Consider the following 18,946-nt stretch of genomic DNA (forward strand, 5'->3'; position numbering starts at 1 on the left):
AGACTGCTGCGGTAGGTGCGGACTCATAATCTAAATCTCAATATTACAATAATTTGCCAGCCATGCCAATACGTCGTACAGAGGTGATTGTCTACTAAACATAAAAAAGTTACACAGTTAGTTAAATCAGATATATTCAATGAATAAGCCTACAGTTCATAATCTTACTTACTTTTATAAATATAAATTCTTTACAGAATCGAGTGCCTAGTGTGGTTGCAACTCGCAGTATTCTTCTATAACATGAAATATGGCGGTGTGCCAGACAATAAAATAAAATACGTGCTTCTCGCACCACTTCAACCAGAGCTCTCGCTTTCTTAAACAAACATAAGAGTAACGTAATTGTGCTTTTGTTTTATCAGCGACACAGCGCTGCAGTTGTGTGCCATAGGCTTTATTTATTTGTCACTGATTATTTATTTAATTAATATTTCGCGTTTCCGAGGAAACTCACGCTCGGCATGCAAATGTGCCTTTATATTGCCCCCTGAATTGCGAGGCGAAAGGACACACCTGCAGGCGAGCAATTCACCTAAAGGCACAAGAAAATCTAAGTTATCTACAACTATTTACATGACTTACATTACACATTATACACATTATATACAAAATTTGAATGACGCGGGTGTGCCGTAAAAGTTCTAATGTTGGCAGAGAGAGTGCGCGCATGCGCAGAAGCGTCTGTGTAACTGCGGCACTGCCGTTATATTGTACAGTTAGATCACGCGGCACAGTATTGCAGATCATATTTTTCGTGTGCGCGCGTTTTTCAGTCGTTGCACAAAGAAAATATTCAACCAAGATTACATATGAAGACTACATTCTATGACAGGTAACTTAGTTTTAAATTTACAATATTTGTTATAACACAATACAACTTAGATTGTTGAATGTTCTTAGTTACATAGTATTGTTTTGAAATACTTCAAAGAAAAATGTCCGTATTTTTCAGGTGCGTTGACCTACACACATCGTGTCGTTATTACAGTTCATATTCATCCGCTGCACAATAATTTTTTTACAGGTTAGTATCGTCGTGGTAAAGTTTTTTGATCACAGTAACATCGTTGTATAACAACGTGATTAATACATAAGCGTGTCCATTTCTTATTTCCATTATAGTCGTAGTGATGCAGTTCGTTGTGACTAAAAGCATTGCTTATTACAGATCAGACGTGACCCGTCGAGTAATTGGTCCACGTGCAGTTCGTTTTTTACATTCTGTGGAAGCTTGGTTGCAGAACCTCGGACGGCACATAGCTGGCGTCGATCCTTGGACAGTCCAGGTAAGAGTGTCCGTCACATTTCGAGAACATTTCATTCCCTGAAGTTCCAACCAAAATTCTTCCACCCGTCGTGTTGTTTTCTGGACAGGCACTTTGTGTCCATTTAATCCAGTTAACATCTTGAAGTTGGGTACTGTAGTAATGTCACTAGACGATGCACGAATTATGCACTGCACATTTTTAGTTTTTTGCTGAATATAGCTCACCTAAATGTTCGTAGTTATTAATCAAGGAAATCGTTCATCGCGTTTACATAGATACGCTGCATAATGAATGGCATTAACAGTTTCTTTCACATAGGTTTCCGCGTAGTTGCAGAGTTAGTAATGTTCGTTAATGTCCGTGAACAGTGGTTCACTATGCAATGTCTTTTTGGCACTCGTTTTGTTCAAATTTTTACATAGTAACAGTTACACTATACATCAGTTAAAAAAATAAGTAATTATACATACACACGTCACATATTTTCTTAGCATAAACATAATATAGTTGCACATAAACATGTTTACATCATCATTACATCGCTATAGGTTATTACATTGTGTCACATTTGATTACATGAATTGCAGATATTTACATCCTCTTTAGCGGTTTTGCTGGGACATTATCGATGTTTTTTGTGATGTCATCTGAAATTAAGATAGGTTAGACACAACATTCATTACATCAGTAGGCAAGACCAGGCGTTTTCACTACTCAATAAATATTCAAAATAGTAAGAGAGAGAAAATGTTCGATTCCTCGCGTTTTGTGCGTGTGTGTAGAGTGTCTGTGTGGCCTTGACTACTGATAGATGCTTTTCGTGTTGAGAGATGTGCGTCTAATCTATTTCTCAAAGTAAAAGATCGCTTCACAGATGACGTCTGTCAGTTCGTCAGGTGTCACACCAAGTCAGTGGTACCTTCAGTAACAAATGTTCCGTGAAAAATTAATATGTCATCCACTGCTACGTAATCATAAATTTTACTTTAATATTCCGTCTTTCAGGTGGAGGCGCGCGCTGAAAGAAGAGTTCTTCTGTCTTCAACTGCGTCACTGGAACCGCTGAAATGAAAATTTCTATACTACTTATTATCTGTGTTGTAACAACAGAGTTTTTCGAGTTGCTTAGCAATATTTTGATGGGTATGACTTTGACATTATTCAGCATGAAATGCTCTAAGATCTCGGTGTGCGTATAGCCCAATAATTTTGTTAGTTCTAGGATGTTGTAACAGATACGCACCAGGATGCGGTATTTTAACAATTATATAAGGTCCTTCATATAGCAGACGCCACTTAGCGTTGCATCGTTTGAGTGCTACAGATTTATGATGAGTACGAAGTAGTACAAGCATTCCTACCTCGAATTTTTGTTTTCTTTTTATTATGTTTCTGTGATGTTTGTTTCGTATTTGTGCGTGATGTGTCAATGTAGTCAATACTTCTTTTATTTTCTGTTCAGGTGTGATTTCCTTGTCTGACAACTTAGGTAATGGTTCTATCCACTGATCGTTCTGTTTGCAATTGAACATGATCTCGTTAGGTGTGTAATTCATATCGTAAATATTTAAGTTATTGTGTACGTCTTCGAAAAGACTTAGGTAGGACACCCAATTAGTATGTTTTGATGAAATATAGGTCCTCATGAATCGATTTAATTCTCGGAAAAGTCTCTCACTCGCGTTACATTGTGGACTAAACCTCGAAATAAATATACTTTTAATGTTATTGTCCTTCAAGAAATTTCTCCATTTGTACCCAGAGTAGTATGCTGCATTATCTGATAGAATTGCTTTAGGTTTTCCCACGTGCGTCAGGTAATCACTTGAGAATCTTCGTATTATAGCATTTGCAGTGGCGGATTTTAAAGCATAAAGTTTTACATGTTTAGAAAATATATCGTAAAAAGCTAAGATATATTTGACGCCTCCAGAGCTTGCTGGATGCGGTCCACTGATGTCAGTACACAGAATTTCCAGGGGTTTACTAGGTAAAATAGAATGTAAATCTGTTTTTGTGGATAAATTCTGAGGTTTTGATTTTTGACATATGACACATATTTTTAGTTCCCTGTAAATTTTTCTTCTCATATTGCTAAAATAACAGTATGTACTGAGCTTTGCCAAACACTTTTTCGTCCCATAATGACCCCAAACTAAGTGTGTGTGCCAAAATTAGATTACATTCAGACTCTTTGGGAATGCATACACACCAGTTAGTAGCATTTGGATGTTGGCGGTAAAATAACACATCATTGTGTAACTTGTAATACTTAGTCAAAGGATGATTGTGTTTTTCTACCAGTAATGTTATTATCTTATACCAGTGAGGATCAGATTTTTGTAATTCAGCCATGTTTCTGCACATATCAATATAATATTGGTGATACTGCTTGTCTTGCATTAAGAGAATCCTGTAGTCATTTATATTTTCTAAGTCACTGTTGGTATCATTCATACCTTGTGGAAGTCTAGACAAAGTGTCTGCAATGGTGTTTTCCTTACCTCTTATGTACTTAATTTCAAAAGAGTAGTTCTGAAGTGTAACTGCCCATCGTGATAGTCTAGGATGTACAAGTTTACAAGTTAACAAAAATGTCAGGGCCTGGTGATTGGTGTAAATTACCGTATGTTTTCCAAATAAATAATAATTGAATTTCTTGAATGCCCATACTATGGAAAGTGTTTCTAACTCAGTAGTGGAGTATGTACGCTCACCTTCAGTTAGAGTACGACTTGCAAACCCAATAATTCTTATCTGTTCCTCCTCTTTATTCTTTACGACTTGAAATAAGCAACAGCCCAAGCCAGTACGTGAAGCGTCACAAGTCATACAAAAATCTAAATTGAAATCTGGATGGCTCAATATGTTAGCATTCACTAAAGCATGTTTAATTGTATTAAAGTCATTCTGGCACTGTTCCGACCAGATCCAAACTTGATTCTTTCTGAGTAGATTTAGCAGATGTTTACTGTTCAAAAGTGGTTGTGGCAAAAAACGTCTGAAAAATGAACATAGCCCAAGGAATGATTTTAACTGCTTTTTAGTTCGAGGGCTAGGAAAGTTTCTGATAGCATCTAATTTACGGGGATCCGGACGTATGCCGTGTGAATTAATGATATGTCCTAAATACTTTATCTCACTGCAACCAAATTTTGATTTTCTTAGGTTGGTTGTGACTCCAGCTTGTGCAAATTTTTCTAAAATTCTTTGAAGAGTGTCAACGTGTTCATTCCAAGATTGTGTAGCTATCAGTATATCATCTACATAGTGTGTGACTGTCTCAACTAAATCGTCGCCAAGCACGGTATCCAGGGCTGTAATGAATACTCCAGAGCTGACATTCAGTCCGAAGGGTAGAACACAAAACTGATAGGTTCGCCCCCCGAACATAAATGCAGTATATTTCCGAGAATCAGGAGTGATACCCACCTGCCAAAACGAATTAGCGAGATCTATTGTGGAAAAATATTTTGCATCTAGAAATTTCTGTAATTGCTCTTCTAAATTTTCAGGTTTTGTGTGAACCGGTAAAATTATTTCATTAATAGCTCGTGCGTCTAACACTAACCTAATGCTTCCATTTGATTTTTTTTTTGACAACAAGTAGAGGACTACAATAAGGTGAGGTGGATGGTTCAATGACCTTCCAGTCTAACATTTGTTTTAATTCTTGCCACACAGCAGGTCGTTGAGATAACGGTACGTTATATGTCTTATGGTAGAAGATCTTGTGAGGCTTAACTTCAATCTTGTACACATACATGTTGATAACACCTAATCGTTTGGTAAAAACTTGTAAATATTTGGATAACACTTCCTGTAGTTTTATACGTTCATGTACACTGAGAGCTGTAGCTTCACTTATCTTATGATCAAGCAATGTTTTCAAGTCCATTAGCTCTGTGTCAGATGAGTGTGTTTGCATGTCTTGAATGTCATTGTCAAGTACTAACTGAACCTTGTACCCTGTACAGTGTTTGTCATACTTTAGAGTTCTCCTGTCCAAATCAATAATAATTACACTGCCTTTATCATTTAAAATACATTTACCTTTGGAGAAGTCTATAATGCAGTCCTTCTCGCTCATAATATCTATTCCTAATATGCAATTTGTCACAAGGTTTTGTACAACCAGGAATGGCCATTGTACGGTTCCATTACCTATTTTAACGTTTACAAAAACTCACTTCGTAACCCTACATGACTTATTACCTAGCGCAGTAGTTATTTTACAGTTTTGGGCAGGAAACTCAGGCACAGGTTCCAATTCACACATCTTTTTATAGAAATTAAAAGACAAAACGCTCACAGCTGCACCTGTATCTAGGATAATAGTAGTTGGAATCCCACCTACTACACCAGTAGTAGATGCTAAAACAATTTCATTTGTGTTTAAACGACATTGTGTACTGTCTTGTAAAAGTTCATCTGATATATTGTTATTGTGGTTGTATCTTATAAATAAAACAGGTAGTTTTGTTTAGAATTACTCGGCATATCATTATTCTGTTGTTCAAGTGTGGTGTCAAATAACTGATTAACATTGAAGTCGCCCCCCAAGAATTCTTCAGCCACGACCTGGGGCAAAGTAGTGACTGTTTCTAGTTTGTTGGATTAGCATTTGTACTAGGTACTGACACAGATTGAGGTTGTGCATCAGGTGTCATTTCTATTATATTCACATTCGGATATTGCCTATTATGATCTCCAAACTTTTGCGGTTGTTGTTGCTGTTGCGCATTATAACTTACCTGTCGGTCGTAAGGTATGCTCCAATTTTGACCTGGTGGCTGCTGTGGTAAAGCAGAGTTTGAATGAAAGTACTGATCGTTACGAGTCCAACCTTGATGCTGTCTTGGCTCGTAGTTATTATTATTTCTATTTCTGTTTGTGTTTTTGTTATTACCTTTGTATCCGTTGTTACCGTTGTAGTTATTACCGCGGTGCCTTTTGTATGGATTGCCGCATGAAATGTTATTACTGTTGTAACTATTGTTTGTATTGGAATACGCGTGTTGATTTTGATTTCCGTACTGAGACGGCATGTGAGTTTGCTGTTTTTGTTGTACCGCGTATCCAACTGTGGGCGCGCCAGAATTGTGTTGGCAAGCCTGCATGTTTTGCATACCACTAGTGTAAACATTGTGGCTGCTGTTTTGCCGCGCGAAGCGCTGATCTTCAAGTAACATGTCAACCGAATCTAAGGCTGTTAAAAAATAATCTGAATCGTCATCCGGGATATGTAGGAGTTTTTCTTTAATGTTGAAAGGCAATTTGGCCTTCAACGCACGGAGTATATCACGCGTTGCGACTGGTTCGTCTAAAAAATGTCCCATGTTCAAGTATTTTTCAAAATATCTGCGTAAGTTACCATTTTTACTGTTAAAAGTTTCAGGTTCTAAAATTTGTCTTCTGAGTCGCTCCTGGACGGATTGCGACCAGAATTTGTTCAGAAAAGCACGCTCAAACTCACTGTACGTGGTACATACGTCAGCTTGACTGTATGCCCAGACAGCTGCATCGCCTTGGATGTAACCGACAATATATGAAATCTTTTTCCGGTCACTCCAAGTGCGTGGAAATGCGTTACTAAAAGATTTAAGAAAAATCACCGGATGAATGGTTCGTTTTTCTGGGATAAAAATCTGAAATTGCCTGTGTTTCATTAAGCTTTCATCTTCCTTCGCATTGTGATATGGATTTATTCCACTGTAATTACTGGTATGTTCAGCTGGCGAGTAATTACGATAATGTTGCTGTGGTTTACCATGATAATAGCTTGTGTTTGTGTTTGCACATCGTGGTATGTGTTGTAGTCGTGGTGTGTTTTGTTCTTGTGTATTTGTCGTGTGCGGAATGTGTGTATCATACTCGAATATATATTGGTTTCTGAACTGTACATTTTGACTGATATTTTCGTTACATTCAGACTGTAGTTGATCGGTGAATTGTCTCATGGGTGCAGTGACGGATTGTACTGCGTCACTGATCAGCCGTTTGTTATTAGTAATGTATTGCGCTACGGAGTCGTGCACAATTGTTGGTAAATTTTCACGTAAGCATCTATCAAAATGTTTGTCTTTGTTCTCAACCCAATCATGAAATTCTATATTAATATTTTGAAAATGAGCTGTGGCATCTGATTGTAAGATGTCAGTCAGGTGTTGCTCAACATTGTCAAATTTATTCTGTACGTCAGTAATTCGTTTTTCAAGATTGTCATGTACTGAAGGATATGTTTGAATTTGTTCAGTAAGAACTTCACACGTGACATTAAGGTTTTTTACTTGTGTCTGTAAAAGTGCTACGTCAGTTGTAGTCTTTTCTTGTCTCGTATTGAGCTGGGAAAATTTAGTTACTGAGTTCGGTCATCTGTTTGGTCAGTGTGGCGTCTATAAGTTCCACACGCTTACATAAAGTGTCATTACCTATCTTGATTGCTATGAGATCAGATTTGATTTCGTCATTTTGTGTTTTTAACTGTTCATTTTGTGTCTCTAATTGTGCCTTTAAGGTTGCCATGTTTTCGGCGTTTTGTTTCATTAGCATTTGTAACATGTCGGCAATGTTTACCGTTTGCAAGGTCTCTGCCCCCGCCGCGTCATTAGACGTGACGTCATGCATTAACATGGGCTCTGATTAAGATTTTGAAATTTTTGTAGTGGACGGCCTATCGTCAAAATTTTCGTCAACACTTGCGTCAATGTTTGATGAATCGTCACTACCGGTTGCTGTCGTAAAGTCATTTTCTAACACTTGTCTCACGTCCGAGTCGGATTGCGTCTGAATAGTACGTCCTTGCTGTTCCATTTTTGCGTATTGTTTTCTAGTTATTACCATGCCACACGTGATATATGTTTCAAGAAAATTTTTGACACTGATTTTAAAATAAAATGTAGTTGAGCATGAATCGCTCGTAGCAACAATGGCTGTCTATTAATTTAAAAATATAAACTGAATTTGAGATTATTGGTAATGGCTGCTGGCCATGTTACATGATATCGTACAGAAGTCGGCCATATTGTACACTCGTGTATTGGTATTGTTGCATACGTTATTGTTTAGGGAAAAGTACTGAGAATGAAATTTATCACTGAAACTGTTATGCGGAAAAGAAACACTACAGAATTTACTGAAAAGCTAAAACACTGAATTATACGTCTGGTCAAGCCTACCAATGCAAAGATGCTGCGTCTTACCTTATTTTGCTGGAAGTTTCATTGCGTCTTCCCGCAAAATTTCAGAATTGGAAAATATCTTCAGATTTTGTTATCTCTCATACATTGACGTCCAGGTCCAGAAAGTTGATTTTTTACATGAAACAAAGAGAACAATGTAACAAATGACAAAATAACAAGTCCGACACGCAGTCGCCAATATAAAATAAATAAAATAAATAAAAAAATAAAATATATTGTTATTTAGATATTAATTATTCTATCTGTATGATGGTGATTGTGATTGCAATTGTAATTAATATTTTGCTTATCTGGAACGTGGACGTTTAATTATTCGTTATCAGACGCTTGACAATGGCTTTTTCGTAAAGGCAATGTTACTCGTAGTTGACCGTGAAATAAAACTGAATAATCGGACTTTGTAATTAAATCGTTTCCAAAGACTGCTGCGGTAGGTGCGGACTCATAATCTAAATCTCAATATTACAATAATTTGCCAGCCATGCCAATACGTCGTACAGAGGTGATTGTCTACTAAACATAAAAAAGTTACACAGTTAGTTAAATCAGATATATTCAATGAATAAGCCTACAGTTCATAATCTTACTTACTTTTATAAATATAAATTCTTTACAGAATCGAGTGCCTAGTGTGGTTGCAACTCGCAGTATTCTTCTATAACATGAAATATGGCGGTGTGCCAGACAATAAAATAAAATACGTGCTTCTCGCACCACTTCAACCAGAGCTCTCGCTTTCTTAAACAAACATAAGAGTAACGTAATTGTGCTTTTGTTTTATCAGCGACACAGCGCTGCAGTTGTGTGCCATAGGCTTTATTTATTTGTCAATGATTATTTATGTAATTAATATTTCGCGTTTCCGAGGAAACTCACGCTCGGCATGCAAATGTGCCTTTATAAGACCAAGAGCGAATAATAAGAGTGGATGATCAACAATGAAATGCTCTGATTAAAAAGGCTGTAAGACGTGGATGCAGTCTTCGCCCCTAATGTTCAATCTGTACATCGAAGAAGCAATGATGGAAATAAAAGAAAGGTTCAGGAGTGGAATAAAAATACGAGGTGGAAAGTTATCAATGATACGATTCACTGATGATATTGATATCCTGAGTGGTAATTTTAGGAAGAAATTTCTGAGAATATACGTTTGGAGCACAGCATTTCATGCTATTGAAACATGTGAAACGTCCCCTTTGAACAATTATACATGACTGTCCTTAAACTGACACACAATATTTTTAGCGCAACGCAATCTGACTTTCAGTAATCCCTACAAAATAGTGGCCCTGACTAACATTAACCTATACCTTTCACAAATCACTTACCTCACAAAAATCTTCGTTACTCGAACTACTGCAATACAGTGAGCGCCACTACTGCCAGCTAAATGAAAGATTCAAACTACGGAAGGCACTAACTACTGATAGGCATAGTTAGCAAATGAAAGATTTTAATATGTAGCAGTTCATGACATCCAGTCTTACAAATTTCAAAACTCCGCCATTTCTCTCCCCACCTCCACCACTGCTGGCGGCTCACCTCCAACTGCGCTACGCTACGCGCTGTTAACATCCAGCTGCCCAACACTACAATGGCAGACAACAATGCAAACTAGCCACAGACTGCACACAGCACAGCCAGTGATTTTCATACAGAGCGCTACGTGGCGTTACCAATATAAAAAACTAAACAGCCTACTTACACATGGACTGTGGGAAAACCGTAACAGAAGAGATTCGAAGCATTTGAGATGTGGTGGAAGGGACGAACGTTGAAAATTAAGTGGACTGATAAGGTAAGAATGAGGAGGTTCTGCGCAAAATCGGAGAGGAAAGGAATATGTGGAAAACACTGACGAGGAGAAGGGACAGGATGATAGAACATGTGTTTAAAACATGAGGGAGTGACATCCATGGTACTAGAGGGAGCTGTAGAGGGAAAAAACTGTAGAGGAAGACAGAGATTGGAATACAACCAGCAGATAATTGAGAACGTAGGTTGTAAGTGCTACTCTGAGATGAAGAGGTTGGTATAGGAGAAGAATTAGTGGAGAGCCGCATCAAACCAGTCAGAAGACTGATGACTTTAAAAGAAAAGTAAATATTTGTGCGTTCTCTGTCAGGAACGCAGTTGTTCCGTATTTATAAACTGATATCCTTACCGAGGTTTGTCTTATTACACGTCCACGGATATCGAAGTTTTAATTTATGTGTACCACAGACAGACAGACAGACAGCATATGGAGAACATATGGACAAGGGGGAAATGTCTGTTGTAATAGAGCTAACGTAGGAATTTTGCGTGCGTCCATTTTCGTGAACAAACCTTATGGCTATCGAACCACATGAAGCTGCCAACTCTGCTGGTGAGCGCTCAGAGCGGAACATCGCGTTAACTATACAGCGTCGTGTGTCGATGGCGCTGCGCCTCGTGACGTTGTACATCCTGTCTCCTTGCACGTCAACGTTAGCAGCCTCATCATGTATTCTGCAGGCTTTAGCGTAGCTGGCGGAGATCTACTTGAGGTGGCTGCACGTGGAGAACCCACATCCGGTTGTTCTATGTGGGGTTATTTCACCATTTTCAGCTGACTTGTACGACCGGTGACGACGTGGCGTAGTGACCGCCGCTTGCAATGGAGCCGCTAATTCTGCGATGTCCACGGTCTTCGTGTACCGGAGTAAAATAAACGAGAGTTAAGATTTCATGAAGGTGGTGTGAAAATACTTTTAGATTCCATTTCACGGAGTGAATCTGTATGCCATTTGGCATGACAGAGGCACGGAATTTTTCACTGTGGAAAGACTCTTCGGTTGCAGTTGTTGTGACTGAAGTAATGGCAACGGCTGTGGCCGAGCTGTTCTAGGCGCTTCAGTGCGGAACCGCGCTGCTGCTACGGTCGTAGATTCAAATCCTGCCTTGGCCATGGATGTGTGTGATGTCCTTAGGTTAGTTAGGTTTAAGTAGTTCTAAGTGTAAGCGACTGATGACCTCAGATGTTAAGTCCCATAGGGCTTAGAGCCATTTGAACCATTTTTGGTTTGGCAATGGATCGCGGAGGATCGTAATATCGTGTGGACCTGTAATAAATCGTGGATGTCGACTACTTCATTGAACATTTGTTGTGATTTATTCTTTCTATTGTCATTATCCTTATTAATATCAGTAGCATATTTTGCTGGTAGCGCGGCATATATGCATGTTTCTTTCAGGAAAGGAGGAGCGGTGCACTTCAAGAGGTTCTCACTCTCGTGCAGGCCTGTCTTGTATGCATACCGGGGAAGACTGAAAGACGTTTACTTGTTGGAACTATGATGCTTACCGATTGGAACTACGATGCCAGGGCTCTCTAAAAAGTTTACAGATCGTATGACTTTTGTTTTTCATAATCAACTACTAAATAACACCAAAAGCTAACTCAAAAGATAAGGTCTCTAGGCATATTTAGCCGCCGAAGTTACGTTTCCCAACAGTTCACCGCCTTGCTGAAAATAAATGTTTTTGGAGAGATTTTCAATTCAGCGTATGTTAGTTTCCCTGCATGGTTTACGTTTTTCCTGTTTTCTGTTTCGAACTTTAGACGTTTAATGTTTTTCGTGTCTGCTCAATCCGTCGCGTTGATGAGTTCGCACGACGAAACAGTGATGTTCCGTGACGGTCAGGTCCTCTAGTGTAACTGGCTGACAGAAGCAAACCGAGCAGCTCCCCATTCTGATTTCAATACTTCTAAAGTTTTCAAGCCATATGTGCTGGCTTTCGCATTTATAGCTCCATATTATGAAACCATGCTATTTAACTGATAGATTAAATTAAAGATCTGTCCAAAACGCGTCACTTCAGTATGTATTGTTGGCTACATTGTTGCAGATGTATTGTCAGTGGCTAAACATGATACGGCTCATATCTCCGTTGAAATTGCGTATATTCCCTCGTATATATTTGTACTTTTTTTGTTTTTAATTCGTGTTTAGATCGGGTTTGGGCATACGAATTTTTTCACTTCCATATTAACTGTGGATGCCCTACATGCAAAGTGTTCTTTCTCTTCCACCTAAGTCAATGTTCCAACTTTCCACTTAAGAATTTTCACGATTAATTCATACTAATCTGTTTTGTTGTAAACAGCAGAACACGAAAACGTATGGAGGTTGGTAGGACACCCTAATACTGAACGAACAGACACTATGGGAGGTCCATAAGCTATATTCCGTAGAGCTTGTGTCTCCAAACTCTTGCTGTATGGAACTAGACAGCATTTCAAGGTACAGCCTTAAAACTAGCTACTACACGTTCGAAAAACATCATTAGATATCAAAAGTTCTAAAAACGTTGACTGCCATTTTTTTAAATCCGTGTGGGAAGTTTCCAGAATACATCCTGATCGTTGAAATTGCACAATCCTTATTGAGAAACATACACTGACGAGAAAAAAATCGCAACACCAAGAAGAAGCTGTGCGATGCAAACGAAAGTTGGTAGGCGTCTTTCTACATCTGATAGATGATGCCTGTTCAGATTTCGCCAAGTCGCATTACAGTGGTGATAGTAGCTCCACTATGAGTATGCTAATCCAGTTTAATTTAAATTCACGCTGTAACGGCCGTGAGCATCAGTCACCTATGAGATTAGATGCGGTGAGTTGATGTCAGCGACGAATGACTTAAGTCGACATTATCAACGAGATGGTGTAATTGGGCTGCGCGCAGAGGGACGTGAAGGATCGGTGATTGCTGGCAGCGTGGTCTCGTGAATGTACGATTGCAAGAAGACCGCACGCCGGACTCCCACGTGGTTCTACCGAGAGGGAATACCACCGTGTTCAGCGTATGGCTCTGGCGCATCTTATTGCATCTGCAGCAGCAGTTTGAGAAGCACTTGGCACCACAGTGACACAAAGAAGTGCTACAAATTGGTTACTTTAAGGACAGCTCCGTACCAGAAGCCCTGTATGGTACGTTTCACTGCGACTTCAGTGGTGCGAAACAAGAGCTCGTTGGACGACAGCGTGTAGGTACGCTGTGTTTTCTGACGAGAGCTGGTACTGCCTAGGTGCCAGTGACGGCCGCGTTGCTTTTTTTTTTTTTTTTTTTTTTTTTTTTTTTTTTTTTTTTTTTTTTTTTTTTTTTTTTGAGGGCCTACAACCAACCTGTCTGTTTGCTATACACACAGTGGACCTACACCTGTAGGCATGGTCTTGGGTGCAATTTAGTACGACACAAGGAGCATTTTGTCGCCATCTGAAGCACGCTGACTGCAAATTTGTACGTCGATCTGGTGACTCGATCTGTTGTGCTGCCATTCATGAATATCATTCCAAGAGATGTTTTCCAGCAGGATAACGCTCGTCCACACAACGCTGTTGTAACCCATCGTGCTCTGCCAAGGCGACATGTTGCCTTGGCCTGATCGATCACCAGATCCGTCTTCAGTCGAGCACATGTTGGACTTCATCGGGCGACAACTCTACCGTCATGCACGACCAGCATTAACCGTCCCTGTGATGACCGACCGAGTGTAGCACGCATGGAACTCCATCCAGGTGTCTGACATTAGACACCTGTACAACGCAATACAAGCACTGTTGCGTGCTTGCACTCAACATTCTGGCGGTTACACCGGTTATTAATGTACCAGTATTTCACAGTACCAGCATTTCATATTATCAATCCTTGATCTGGCGCGCACATTAACCTGTGATCTTGCAACGTTAATCACTTAAATATTCGTATGTTACCTAGACGAATGTATTCTCGAAATTTCGTTATTCTGCATTAATTATTTTTTGGTGTCGCTTTTTTTTCGGTAGTCCCGTACTAGAGCTTTTATCAACGAGCCACGCAGAAGCAAACGCTACAGAAACAATAACTCAAATGTCCATTTGATGTTTGAAAACTGTTTTGTTGGGAAGGTAATTTCAAACACCATTCTAAGCTCCTGTGCGTTATTCCAGTTTCAGCACAGAATAAAAGATGTTGTAATTGCAGATGGGTAGACATAAAGTGTTGCTACAAAGCAGACTTCTTGATTTCGATCATGTCGCAGAGAAAACAAAAATGAAATGGAAATGTGTTGCGTACAGAAATAAGCAGTCAGACAGAGTGTGTGTCTTTCTCAGTCTGTCAGTTTCAAAGAACGCAAGGGTAATTATGCTGGAGTAGCTTCACGGGAAGCAGACGTCCGTTACGGAGTGATGCGCAACCCTTGCACAGCAAAGCAGCTCCACAGACTCACAAAGCCGAAGAATTTCGCTGAATCTTTCAGAGAAGAGAGTGCCCGGCACTCAGTCTGTAGCACGGTTAGCAACGTGCCCACTCGCAGAGAGGTCAGAACATATTTACACGACGAGCGACAAGAACCGCGCTCCGCGACTGAATAAATAACACACTGCATATTACTCAGATGCTGGATTTCGTCTCTGGGTAGCAGCCACTGTCTAGGGAGTAATTTACACTGTACAGGAGCTGCTACATCATATTTACTTAGTAAACAGCGTAATCTCAAATACAGTCTCTTGCCGAACTGGCAGACAGATGTAGGGAGTCTTTGCATATCTGTGTAAGTAACCAGCCACCCGTCCCGGCCTTGCATGCGTGGGACAAAGCATCTACGATCGGATGATTTATTTGCCGTCGTGGTAATAATTTATATACAGAAAATTGAAACAAATAAGCCCTCGGTCACAATTCTTTAGTCTTATTAAGCAGGTTTCAACACTCCTAAGAGTGCCTTCATTAGAATTTAGACATTTAAAGTGGTCTATAACATAATTACAGATTTATGGGGAAAAATTTATATAAAAAGGTGTAAGCACTGACAAACAATACAAGACAAAGATGGTACTTACACGTCAAGTACAAAATAAATAATAGGCCGGAAGGGCTTTAGTCAAATGTTTAAAAGGAATGTGTGAAGGGGAACCTCTAGGGGCTGCTCATACCTGTACAGCCACAGGTTGATTTACTTGTGCATCAGTGTCATCTGTTAACGGAAATCCTATCAGAATCCCCGCATTGGTTCCAGAGATTAACCTCCACCTACAGACAGAAAAACGCGGCGGGGGAGTTTAGTTTAAAATGTGCGTAGAATCTGCTGTAGACATTCTTCATTATTCATATATACTTGAAAATCCTAATAGAGTGAACGGTGGAGAGTACTTTGTATCAGTATTGCATACGCCGGGTGACAGGAAAATAGAGTAAAAGTTATCTTTATTAATCTTTAATTAAATATGAACTTACAAAAATGTTGGAAAATTGCCACTGAAAGAATTTAAATTTTTCAAAGATTTTAAATATAGTTTATTAATTGTTCCGTATGATGTATTGACAAATAAATTTATTAATTTATATGGTTTTTTTAATGAATGTAGGTGAATTATGTCGTGTAGTGAAGTACAGAATTTGTTTGCTTCGTCTATCTTATTGACAAGGCATTTATAAATTTGTTAAATCGTAAGCTTTGTAATGTAGTTTCGTATACTTAATCCTTTTCGATATGCATTAACGTTAATTTAAGGACGTTCTTTTTTTTCAAAAAAAGGAAAAATCTTTTCTTACACTTATCTCTAATATACGAGTGCTTTAACTCCAGCTACCGGCACATTCTGTAAGTGTTAACTTGCCATTTTAGCGTAAACACAACACTGAGTATTGCTGTAACTATCAGTACGTGGGAGGGTCACGTGTCGCCCAGCGTACCACTGTATATATTACCGTGGAAGCTGTACTATATTTAACACATACCTTGTAATATATATTACAGCTTCCACGGTATAATTAACTATGAATATTTTGATATTTAATACTTTGCATAATCACATTGCTTTTACGCGCTGTTCACTAAAAGCAAACATTTCTTCTTTGTCGTAGACAAATCTCTACACGCAGTTGCTGATTGTAACGAAAATAACTACATAGGCGTTTCAGACTATAAAGTGCTTACGACGCTGTACAGTATCCTTGTTTCAGTTGCTGTCACAGAGAGTGTGGTACGTTCAACAAAATAGTCTTCCTTATAGATAATTATTTATTGTTCATATTTGTTTGTCAGTACGTGATAGCCGGCCGGTGTGGCCGAGCGATTCTAGGCGCTTCAGTCTGGAACCGCGCGACCGCTACGGTCGCACGTTCGAATCCTGCCTTGGGCATGGATGTGTGTGATGTCCTTAGGTTAGTTAGGTTTAAGTAGTTCTAAGTTCTAGGGAGCTGATAACCTCAGATGTTAAGTCTATAGTGCTCAGAGCCATTTGAACCAGTACGTGATATATTTGCACTTGTGTTCGTTTTAAGCTGTTCGTAATAGATTTTGTTTGAAGATATAAAATAAGAATGATACGAACGATCCAAAGGTTTATAATATTACGTGTGGTACGTCAATTCCCTGTAAATTTTTTAAATGTAAACCAGTAGCAGTTGTTACGTAACTTGTTACTTAGGACAATTTTTCTTTTACCTTTGGTTTGTCTGTTCTCAGATCTGAAGATGGTAGCTGAGCTACCGAAACTAGTGATCACTTTGTAAAAAATAAAAAATAAGAAAAAACATATTTAATGTTGAACGCGATTGAGGCAATATATGGGAAATTTATGAAAATTTTAAAAAGCTTTTATAGAAAGTTTTTGAAATTATTATAATTTTACATTGTATTATCTGCTTACCATCGCTTTATACTATTCTGACATGTCAGATATATTCATTTATTAACTGTAACATTCAACTTACAAGTGCTGAAAGTAACTGTGCTCTCAGTACCATGCGTCAACCAGCTACACGCAACGGGACATATACACCTATTTATAGAGGAAATAGGGTTATTCCGCATCAAACCTCACACTGTGTACAAATGTACGCAATGAAATACTGAGTCTTAGCTACGAAGAAACAAAGAATCGTCAAAATCCATCAGAAACAGCTAAGGATAGTATCAGGAATTACAAATAAATTATTTCATTGTCCTTTAACTAGAAACGAATACTGCATAGCATTTCGAATTGTGTGGAGTTCACTCCCTATTTCCACTGTCTTTGTTCCATAATTAAGAACGCTTGAAACATTATAAAACCCATGTGAAACAAGGGGAAAGTTTTCTGTTGACTTATAACATCGTCAGTAGAGCGCCCTTTGCTAGAACAGTAGGCTGAAAGAAAAGCAGCTAGATGATCGTCCTGTGGACAAGATCCGTCCCGACCACAACGCCAGAACGAAGATGTTCAGAGAAACCGGACATTCTGATAATCGAAAGAACGTAGAGAAAGTACGTTTCGATAATGAGTCTATTGGTGTTTTGAAATTTCGTATACTAGAACAACATATATTGAATAATTAACGGGTGATACCTAAACCATAATTATATCGAGTCATGGATGGTATTGAGGCACATTGTAGGGAAGCAGCCTACTCACGCCGTATAAAATTCACATCAGTCTTTCCATTGTGTGCCAGCCAGTCCGCTGTAACTAGCTCTGACGTCATAAATGTTGCGCAATACTTTAAAAATCAAGTAAATAACCTGAAACGTTTCTAGCATGTCAGGAGTAATACTAAATCAATATGTGTTGAATATCAGTTCAATAACTTTAACCATTTTCGAAATTTGGACGTTTTTCTGTAAAAATCATTGGCGCAACAGAAAAGAGCTAGAGACTTAAAAATTTATATTTAGATTCCTTTTTGATAATAATTTAGTAGGAACAGTATTCTGGATCTCACAAATTAAAATTTTTGTTGAAATTCATGATTTTCTGGTTTTGTCTTAAAAATTAAGGAAGCAAGATAGATTAAGTAGGCGAATAAATAAGGCTAGGATGTTTAAATTTAAGTAGAAGAGAGATCCGCTATAATCATAAAGATGTGAGAAGTTTCAATTGAATAACTATAAAACAATAGCGATAGCGTATTTCCAAAGGGCTAGTTCAGAGCTCGTCTACTGCGTGTAGTGTAATTAAATTAATTCTCTCGCCCAAAATAATTGATTTAGCCACGTCAGACTTTTATTATAATTGCTTACCTGTGTGCTGATTGCACAGTTAAATTGAGAGCTTCATCGGCCATCAGCAAAGGAAGCAATGATTTATTCGATAACTTAAAGTGGTACATTACTAGCCCAGCGGCTAGTCGGGAGAACGGAATTGATCAGGCGTTCCCTTAGCCGTCCGCACCGCGGCTTTATATATAAGAACGCTGCGCGAGGAAAAGAGACCCCAGTTCTCTCCAGACGCTGATTAGCACACCATCTGTGCCAGGAGTCGCGTCGCGTCGGTATCATTGATATAAACAGCCTCGGATGCCGTAATAAGTTACTCGGGATACGCGTAACCATGAAATCGTTTTCGAGTGAAGTGTTAATTCTGGGATGACATTAATGATCTATCTTCAGTTTGCGTATGTCGTTTTTTCACGTGCTGCCGCTGGACAGACATTCTACCATTATTTAGCGTGGCGTTTGATGAACATTATCATCAAATTATGGCGA

The sequence above is a fragment of the Schistocerca americana genome, chromosome 7, assembly GCF_021461395.2.
Source record: "Schistocerca americana isolate TAMUIC-IGC-003095 chromosome 7, iqSchAmer2.1, whole genome shotgun sequence".
Taxonomy (NCBI): domain Eukaryota; kingdom Metazoa; phylum Arthropoda; class Insecta; order Orthoptera; family Acrididae; genus Schistocerca; species Schistocerca americana.